Below are 10,278 nucleotides of genomic sequence, written 5' to 3'. Positions count from 1 at the left end.
CCAACCTAACATTGTGTTCAAGCATGATTTCTTGAAGCCTCCGATCAACAAGAGATCTATCTATAGTAAGATCCAAGATGGGTGCTCTTCTTTCCAGAACCTTTCCATGAAATAGAAATGGGCCTTTATAACCAGGGGGCCTTGTGAACACCTTGCAAGTACACCCACCGATGAGATCTCTCACATACGCAAGAGGAATGCCATGCCTTCTCAAGTTAGTACACCACGTGGATTTGATGGAATCAATTGTGACATTGATACCCTCGTGAGTAGCTATAACCTTGTTCATGTGATTTTCAAGGAATATGCTCTCCCACTCCTCTAAACATGCAATGCGCAATGATGGTTCTGATTTCAAGGCCAATGTAATGTGTCCATTGTCATTTCTACCAATGCAAAGACCTTCTTTGATTCTTCTCCACTTCTTCAAGTCGAGCAACTCCCTCCTATGGAGTTGCTTGAGCACCTCCAATGTGATGGCCTTCTGTCCGCTCAAATCAGTGACCATCAAGCCGTAAGTCTCTCTATTGAAAGAGAAGTACTTCGATGAGGTATAGGTAGCTGGGCTTGGTGCATTGATAGTGATTTTTGTGGTGCCAAATCATTGTCTCCACTTAAGAAATCAAGCATCTCAACCTCATCACTTGATGATCCATCTAATGTCTCTTCATCAGTGTCGAGATCATCGATCTCAATGTCACTTTCCATAATCCATGCGTGTTGACTACATACGTATATATCACCAAAACATCATTCCAATGTCACAATACATCTAATGCAAATATGAGAGGAAGAAAGAGAGAGAGATATGCACCTTGTACTGGAAGCCATGAGCAAGAAATCGCAATATGAACCTTAAACCTTTGTTCCAATGATCTTGTGAGCTTATATGCGCTTGCAATATGGGCCTCAAACCTCCGTTCACAACATCACATGAATGCGCCCTGTGTGCAGGATTTTCCTGTGGGTAATACCGAGAGCTTTTTGGCTTTTGGTTCCAGGTCGACACAATTTAACTCCAAGACATTGTTTATTTTAATGGCTGGGTTTACTATTATGTTTGGGTTTACTTGTGTTCTACGATTCAAAAACTTGTATTAGAGATAGTGGGCCCCACAGAATCTATTTTTTTCTTACTGCCAGCCCATGCAATCAATTTCAACGGCTGCGTTGCATTTATAAACCTGGGATGGGTTTACTTTTGTATGTGGCAGTAAACATCCCCGAATTTCGAGACGTCGTTCCTTCGTCAACTCCCAATGTCCAGTTGGTTGGGTTTCCATTTGCTGGTTGGGTTTTTAAATGTGGTTGGGTTTATTTTTGCATAAAGTAGCGGCTCGGATGCCTGCCTTTTTTCGGGGTCAACGACAATCGTTGATCCCAACTCCCCGAGGTATTAAAGACCCCGTGGGAGATAGTGCTGAGGCTCGGCTCGGCTCTCTCTCTCTCTCTCTCTCTGTGTCAATCAAACTTTCTCACTCTTGCTTGTTGATTTTTAAGATATGTCATTAGAATGAAGTACCATATAATTGAGTCATATGTGACTTGATAGACTTAATGAGTCATAAAGTTCGAACCATTATATGCTATTGTACTACAAGGGATGAGGAAAATACCATTCAAATTTAAGATGAAAAATATACATAAATTAGTTTTAACTAATTAGGCCCCACCATCGAAGTGCACATTAGTATAAAGCTTGGGTCATAGGACATTGGTAAGACCATTGGAATAAGTGGTGAAAAAAGGATTGACAAATATGTTGATATTATAGCTACCATATTACCAACATACACTTCAACATGCATAGAAAGATAGGTTTGATGAATATACCAGTAGTAGCAGCCATAGAGAAAAAAACTACTAATTTTCCATATACATATTCAAAAAAGTCAAATATATTTCAAAACTAGAAAATTGCTATAACTAGCTTAATTTTTAACTATTACACATATACATGTGATATAAATGTATTCTCAATATTTTGTGCATCTAGTTGGCACACATAGAGCTCACACTTCAGGAAGGGTTCATATTGGATGAGGATTAACTTTGGTCTACCTATCTAAAATATATCAATTATTAAGGTGTCTATGGAGGAATTAAGCTAGACTGTTGATTAGAAGATGCTTGATTGAACTATTTAGCATTACTAGCTCAATATTAGTAAATAGTCAGATCAGAGAACAATGCCTCTAGATGCCTACCAAATGGAGATTGCATACATTTCTCTACTTTCCACTCTCTACTCTCTTTATTGTACTCTTTCTCTTTGTATTATACTCTTAACTAGTTTGTACTTTATTCTCTCTTTATAGCTACTCTATATAGAGAAGCTAACTAACACAATCTGTTTACTTTCTTTTTCCCTATTTCCATACACTTTATTTCTCTATATTAAGTACTTTGAAATGGAGACTCATACATGTTTGGAAGACCACTCCCTTATAAATTAAAAAAAATACAATATAGCACAAACTAGAGACCTTACACACTTTAGGCTTATGTGTTTAGAAACCATTGAATAGAGTGTGTACAAACATGTTCACAACTAGGCTATAAACACCATTCTACTAGAAATCATAATCACAAATAGAATGTTGATTCAAGATTTGGCGCATTTACTTGAGCCTTTAAAAAAAGCGTTAAAGTCAACATTTATAAAGTTGTTAAAAAAAGCATTCAAAAATGCATTAAACATAGCATTTAATCAGAGCAAAGAAATCCTAGCATCAAACTTTCACAATCCCAATCATGTTTAAAAACAAGTTTAGGATAGAACTGACAGACCCATTTATAAAAACATTAAAAATATCTATTAGAAATATGTTAACTTGACTATTAGAGAAAAATGCAGTGTATGAATAGAAAATTGAGATCTTTCAACAATAAATAATGGAAAACAAGAATAGCAAATGAGCTTTACATAAGCAAAATAAATTGATGCAAACCATAGATTCTTGTGATATTAGAAGTGAGTCAAACCTTTGATCTTTTGAGAAGAGGATTCCCTCTACTTGACAAAAGCTCCCATGCTTTGGATGATATGAGTTCCAACTTATCCTTGCATTGTGTACCTCTCTCTCTCTCTCTCTCTCTCTCTCTCTCTCTCTCTCTCATCATATTTGTTCTTTTTTTATTGTTCCAAAATTTTCTCCCTTTTTGGGGGGGGAGGGGGGGTTTTGGAACACTTATGAGTGTGTTAAATTATGTGCTAAATATTGTGAAAAAAATCTCCCTTTTCTAGTATTTTATAAGTTTGTAAATATGAGAGAGAGAGAGAGAGAGAGAGAGAGAGAGAGAGAGAGAGAGAGAGAGAGACCACTGCTACCATTGCCATTGACATCCATGAAGAGGGAGGAGACATGTGCAAAGAAGGAGGAAACTCCTAAAAGAGAAGATGAAAAAGGAGGAAAACACAAAGGGATTCTTCTTCAAGCTTTGAGGTAAGTGTATTCTCTCTTCTCTCTTTGTTTTTCTATTTTCTTTGCTTCTTTCTTTCTTTCTATTTATGAAGAGATGCATAGAGAGAGAGAGAGAGAGAGTAATACAAATTAGACAAAGAAAGAGGGAGATCGAAAAATGAAAAAGAAGAGAAAACAAAGGGAGAGATGGAGAGACAAAAATATATATAGAGAGAGAGGGAAAGAGAAATAAGAAAAACAGAGAGAGAAGCTAGAGAGAGAGGAAGAGAGAAAAAAAAAGAGAAGAAGGGAAAATAGAGAGAGGGAGGGAAAGAGAGAGAGCAGGAAATAAAGAAAAGCAGGAAAAATAGAGAGATGGAAGGATAGAGAAAGAAAGAAAGAAAAGAAAAGAACATACATACATACATACATACATATATATATATTATAGAGAGAGAGAGGGGGGGAAAGGGATATATAGAGAGATAGGGAGAGACCGGAGGGAGGGAGGAAGAGATAGAGTGAGGGAGTTTATTTCCTTAATACATGACCCTAATTTGATCATTTGACTCTCTTGTACCAAAGAATAAAATTTAAAGAAAAAGTATTTCAATTAGTGAGTCACCGAATTATAGTGATAAGACCCTCAGCCAATCTTGATTTTTTACTTTTCTTTTGATTGATCAATCCATGTCTATCATTAAGGGTTTAGATATTTATTTTAGTAATGCATTTCATCTATGTTTCAGAGAGTAAAATGCTCTTACCATGTATATACCCATCAAGAAAAAAGGCAGATGCTGAGGGAGATAGTAAGACAAAAGAGAGGTAACCCTTTCTCACTATTGATGAGATCACAAAGGGGTGCAATCAATTGACTCAGGGGTAACTTTTGCCTCCTCTTGGTGATTCGAAGCCCATATAGGGAGCCCATCCCACAAGTTTCTCCCTCACACATGAACTATGAGTGGAGAAATTAAAGACTTGAAGATTTCAAGCAAAGAGCATTCAAACAAGACGGGCCAAACTATAGGGACTACATGTTGTTTCTAGTTTTTTTGTAATATATATCAAATATCTATTTTTTCCCTCTCTCGGCGGCGCGTTGAGCTAGAAGGGGGGGAGGGAATAGACGAGCCAGCAAGCTCCTCCCTAGAGCTTGCTTGGCTTCACGGGCATGCACAATGACACATAGCAGGGGGAGGATTCCCTCCCCTCCTCTATAAAATTGAGGGAGGGCCGCAGGCTACAGGGAAGGGGAGATAGGACTGAAGACGAAGTTAATTGCTATTGCTGCATGACGCTAAAACGTCCGTCTATCTGCTGTGAGAGAGGGAGTGCCGCCATAACGCCGTGTTGAACCCTGAGCGAGAGAGAGAAGGATAAAGCAAAGCCTATGCTACCCTCGTGCAAGATTGAAGGAGGGAGGGCCGCCTCGTCACCACTCTGGCCGGACGAGGCTGTTGAGCTGCCGCTGCCGCCTTCGTAGCTGTCGGATGGCTGGTTACCCCCCGTGCCATGTGTATGCTGAAGCTCTAAAGCTTCTAAGTGGCCCTAAGCCCCCTTTCCCTTGGAACTACACCCCCCCCCCTCACCCCCCGGTTTTGAAGCTCTAAAGCTTCTAAGAGGCCCTAAGCCCCCTTTCCCTTGGAACCACACCCCCCCCACGGGTTTTTTTTAACCCTTAACCCCTTCTCGTGGAGCCACTAAACCCCAATCTATGTTTAAGCCACCATAGCCCCCACTCCCCTTGGCCTTAAAAAAAAAACACAAATCCTCCCCCGGTGCTTAAATTTATAAGTCCCTTCTTGTGAACCCCGTGTTTCACCCCCCTCATATTTCTTTTAACACACACCCCTAAGCCCCTTTTTAACCCCCGTGTCCCCTTTTTCCTTACACACCCTTTTCCCTCCCCCGTGCTATAAGCCCTTCACCCTTCACCTTTTCCCTTTCACCCCGGGTTTAGATCCCTAAAGCCTTTACTACTGCGTGTCCTAAAACCCCTCTAAAAATCCCCCTTCCTATACCTTTTACTCCCAAGCCCAAAGATCTCCCAAGGCCCCTTCATATGTTTTTTGAAACCACAATCACACACACCATTTTCACCGCGTATAAATCCCTATATGGCCTTTTTTTTAAAGGCTTTGTAAACCTTTCCCTCCCGAAGAAGCTAAGACCTTAAAGGTCTTATTACTCCCTTTTCATGGTCAATCCCTTAACAGCTTCTTGCCTTGAAAGAGAGAAGAAGAGTATCGAAGCGACGGTGGAATTCCGAAAAGGAGGTAAAGCTGCTTTCACATTTGAAGGATTACAATTGTGATGCCGCCTAAGAAAGTCCAAGGAGTAGCTGCGGGAGGGTCATCTCCTGGTATCCATGTGGATATCTCACCCCAAAACCAGGTTTTTCCTTCTTGGTTTTATATCGGTTTTAATTCAATCATGCAAGATGAATTGTTAGGGATAAGATATATTTTGTCCTAGTTATTTACAATGAAGGAATTTAGTTTACTTGAACATGCAAAATGGATAAAGTATAAAACATAGTTTTCCTTCAAATAGCATTATGCATTGAAACGAATTACGAGCAAGATTATCTACCCACTATAGTAGTATATTTCGGTTAAATCGTGAAGGTATAAAAAGTGCATCTTGCACCATTAACCCCTATTCTTTTTACAACGAATCATCATAAAAGGTAAAATTCATGAAAGGTTTCTTACGTTGCTTAAACTCTCGGAAGTTATCATAGCTAACTGCATATTTTAGCAAGGAAAAGATTGTTTATTTGGCATGAGATTTGTTTGCAAGGAAAAGGAAGAGTAATTGAATTTACCTAACCTCAAAGAAATAAAGTTTAGGACTGAAAAATCAATTGTCACGTAGATAACAAATCGTGCCGAGGTGATCTCGATATTACCTTCTAAAAGTTAACCGAATTAATATAAACTTAGAAATACCTATGCTGTGAAATATTCATTGGGGATGAATTAAAAATCCAAGAAACTTTTATACCTTAAATACTTGCCCACATTCTCGGATTGTAGAATCAATAAATTGAAAATTTAAAAGAACTAGGGTTTGTCCGTAAGTTTCTTACAAAAAAATAATAAAGTTAGGAAACCCTAGGTCTGACAAACGTCAGCTTAAAGAAACTGAAACGGATTGTTTCATCGCATATTATGATGCAGGACTTGCACAGCAAGTACGAAGTCATATGGTCTTGTGATTGATTCACAAGAAGAAAGGTTAAATACCCTCAACTAGGATGGCGAATCCTTACGCAAGTTATCTTGCAAAAGGATGTATTCTTTGATATCCTTCTAAGTAAGGAAGGTTAAAAACCGGAAATTAAAGTAACCAATGAACTTTAGGGTTGACCAAGTTGGGTTAATAGGGTATGCCCTAACCCAGAATATAAAGGATCTTGCCAAGTTGTAAGGTACCTCGGATTGAGTGCCTGATGCATTCAAAAGGAAAGATTCCTTCCTTTGTAGTTTGCCAACAACAAGATCAATTAATGGAAATGTTTGTGCTTGCTAGAGATTTTAGAGCACTGTTTGATTTATGAATTACAAATTAAATGAATATCTATACTTCAGGTTGAAGGCCTCAAGGGAGAGGCAGCTTCAGTTACCCTCGACTGCCTGCCTGACCCTAACCAAAGGGGTTGCAATTGTAAATTCTGTCATGACAACCAATACATATGATCATTTTTTCCTATCAACTTGGAGCATACAACAGACATAAGCGAGGCTGTCGTCCACTCCATGGCCGTTGGTAGTTCCACATTATGCACTTTCAGCCAATGTTGAATGCTGGCATATCAATTTAATACCCTGGCCTGGCCTCTCTGCAACACTAACAATGAATAGCGCAACGCATGAGGAACATTCCCCAGATCAGAGAAATTTCATTCCCTTTTCTGTTGCACCTGTATCTTCCTTTCCATCAATAAATTCCGGATGAAGTGAGAGAATAGATTCGTAATTTTTCAGGCGCGAATCAGTGGTAAGAACTCGGTATGCAAGAATGTGCCGATCATCATCCAGTAATTCCAACACCTCGGTGCTTTTTGACCATACGTCACGTAGCTCTCTGGTCATACCTTCCCGGATCTTCCCATGAGTCCCAACCTGCTGAGCTTCATCCTGACATTAGTCCTTTTTAGCATCTGTAGCACGGTCACTCTCGCTTCCATCGATTCCTTGAGGAGAGAGAAAATAGATGTGTTTCCCCTTAACAGAAGAACGAGGCACTCTTGCTTCCATCGATTCCTTGAGGAGAGAGAAAATAGATGCGTTTTTCCCTTAACAGAAGAACGAGGCACACTGCAAGGGAGGTCTCTGTGATTGCCACAAAACAGGGACTAATCATCCTTCAAAGACTAATTATCCTTTAAAACACCACCGTGACAGATGCTCCTTCCTAGAGAGTTGGTTGTGGGTCTTCCTCCACATATGCGTTTTGTTTTTTTTCCCTCCATTGCTCCTCTTTACAATGACGGAGAAAAAAAAACTTACATTAGCCACCATTTGTTGATTCTGTCACACTGCTATTTAAAAGGAATGAACACGATCCCCATGTATCAGCTTGAAGATACACTCCCAGGTAACAAAGGTGATCGGCAATGCTGTTTCCAGAAATAGATCTGCTATAAGTGGGATCTTCCCCCCAGAGCCATCACAAACACGAGTCTGTAAAAATAAGTGGTAACTGGATAGAAAAGCCACCCTTGCCGAATTTCCCTGCGCCCCCCTAGAGAAAGCTTCCCTTCCAATCGACTAATAAAGCAGCCCCAAATTAGCTCTCTCTGAAAATAGCCAACTAATGACTGTGTCACGTAAGTAAAAGAGAATGTAGGCCTTCTGTTCAAGGACAGTTTTCTCACTTACTTGAGAACATGACACAAGCCCCTGGCTATTCGAACAAAACAGTAATAGTGTCCAGAGTAGTACCAAACTGAATCTTCTTGTCTACCTTTCCCCCCCCCCCCCCCCCCCCGTAACCTCCCAAGCTGCCAAAGCTCTTGAGTTGTATGGTCAGAACATGAGGTGACAAAAACTGTGAACCGCTTCAAAGCTTAGACTTTTGTGTTGCATTTTTCACATTGATACTTGTTGTCTCCATCCAAAATCTCAACAGCTGTGAAATATGCTAAAGCTTTCTGTAAAGATTCTGCTCTGGAAACCTCAAGACTTAAGTCCAAGAAGGGATCATAAGTATTTGAACAATGTGAGCACTTAGTGCACTTCACCTGGCTTCTAAGACGTCCACCAAATAGTTGTTGGATGAGGCTTTCCTGAAAAGATTTAGAACCACCACCAAGGTTCTTGATAGGGCAGCATTTGTGCAATGCCTCAATCAAATTCCTCATATATTCATGAGCATCCTCTTGACGCCACATTCGAAATGACTGTGAAATGCACTGCAGATTCTTGACAAGGTAAGTTGGAGAGAAGCTACTCCTTGAAGCAGCCAATGCCTTCTTTACATGAATTTCTAATGCATACATAGCAAAAAGTCCTGATGTACTTTTATGTAGACCACTCTGAAGATATGCCACAAGAGGTGCTGTATATGTTAAGCATTGCAGCACAGAGTTGCGAAAGCATGTATTGCCAAAATTTGTCAGACCTGCCCCGATTTTCGGCACACCAGATTTTGCATACATGTCAACCAGAGCATTATTGATTAATTCCTCTTGCTCCAAACCCTCTTCCACATAGAACAAAAGTATAAACACAACAACTAAATATGTACAAAGTATCAAATCCCACACACAACTTTTGGGTGGATTTCACACCTCGAATGCGCAGCAATACGACAGCGCTCTAACATTGATCATGATGTCAAGTTCAACAAGAACTATGCAACTTAAATGACCCATTATCTGATGTCAACATTAAGGGTCTATAACAACATGAATATCTCATTAATCCTTGCTCATAGTTTCCTCTCTCTTATTAAGTTGCAACCATGAATTCACAATTATGTTTAGTATACTTCCACTCTACCTCTCTATCTTTATACTACTCTCCCTCTTTTTCTCACATTGAATATGACAAAACTCCCTACTTTAGCAAGAGAAGAAGCTAGTGACACTCTAGGAAGGATTTTGTGTTTTATGATATTCCCTCTCTCTCTCTCTCTATATATATATATATATATACATTCATACATACTCTCTAGCAAGAATTGCTATCATCCTAACTAGCCTAGACAAGTATACATCACCTCGTACTGGATAGCCTTATGACTCCTATATATTAGTGTTTCTACATGGCTTAGTGTTGACATATCGAGCTCCACTCATGATATGCCAGGGTGACCGTTGTGCATTTATGTCACCGACTTGTTAGCTGCACATGCGGTTGGTACACCGCCCATGAATAATATCTAGATGACAGCTATCCTTATCTACTCTAGTTCGTGGCTCAGTTAGTATGCCACCTTAGTTAGTTGAGTTTGGTTTGAGACCCATATATAGGGTTCTTCTATTTCTTTGTACTAGAGTTCTTTTTAGCTTACACAAACTAAGAAGAGGAAAACTGTTTTCAGCCTCCACCTTTGTGTGTATTCCCCCATTGTGCAAGCAAGAAAGCTATAAGTGAGACTCCTTCCTTCTCTCCCACAATATTGACATGGTATCAGAGCCTTGTTCGTGGTAAGAAGCTCAAGAAAGCAAACCAAGTTTGCGGTGTTCTGGTAAGAGGACCAGTGTTGCTTTCATTTTTTTGTTTTGGGAGCAAGTCTCTGCAGGTAGCACAGCCGGAAAGTGCAAGAGTGCATTGTCTTAGATTGAGACGTCCTTTGCGGTGTAGCAAGAGGACAGTATATACTGCGGGTAAGGGCTTTAGCCCTTGGTTGCCCTGTT

General features: G+C 39.8%; 1 pseudogene; it reads right to left on the bottom strand.

The window, feature by feature from the left end:
* Nucleotides 1-8,484: 8,484 nt before the first annotated feature.
* On the bottom strand, nucleotides 8,485-9,075 carry LOC148036173 (ubiquitin carboxyl-terminal hydrolase 23 pseudogene; annotated as a pseudogene).
* Between the last annotated feature and the right edge of the window lie 1,203 nt (nucleotides 9,076-10,278).

The sequence above is a fragment of the Lygodium microphyllum genome, chromosome 5, assembly GCF_053477565.2.
Source record: "Lygodium microphyllum isolate KBCC chromosome 5, Lygodium_microphyllum_v1.1.10, whole genome shotgun sequence".
Classification (NCBI taxonomy): domain Eukaryota; kingdom Viridiplantae; phylum Streptophyta; class Polypodiopsida; order Schizaeales; family Lygodiaceae; genus Lygodium; species Lygodium microphyllum.
The sequence above is the reverse complement of the archived record's forward strand: the minus strand, read 5'-3'. Positions and strand labels throughout refer to the sequence as shown.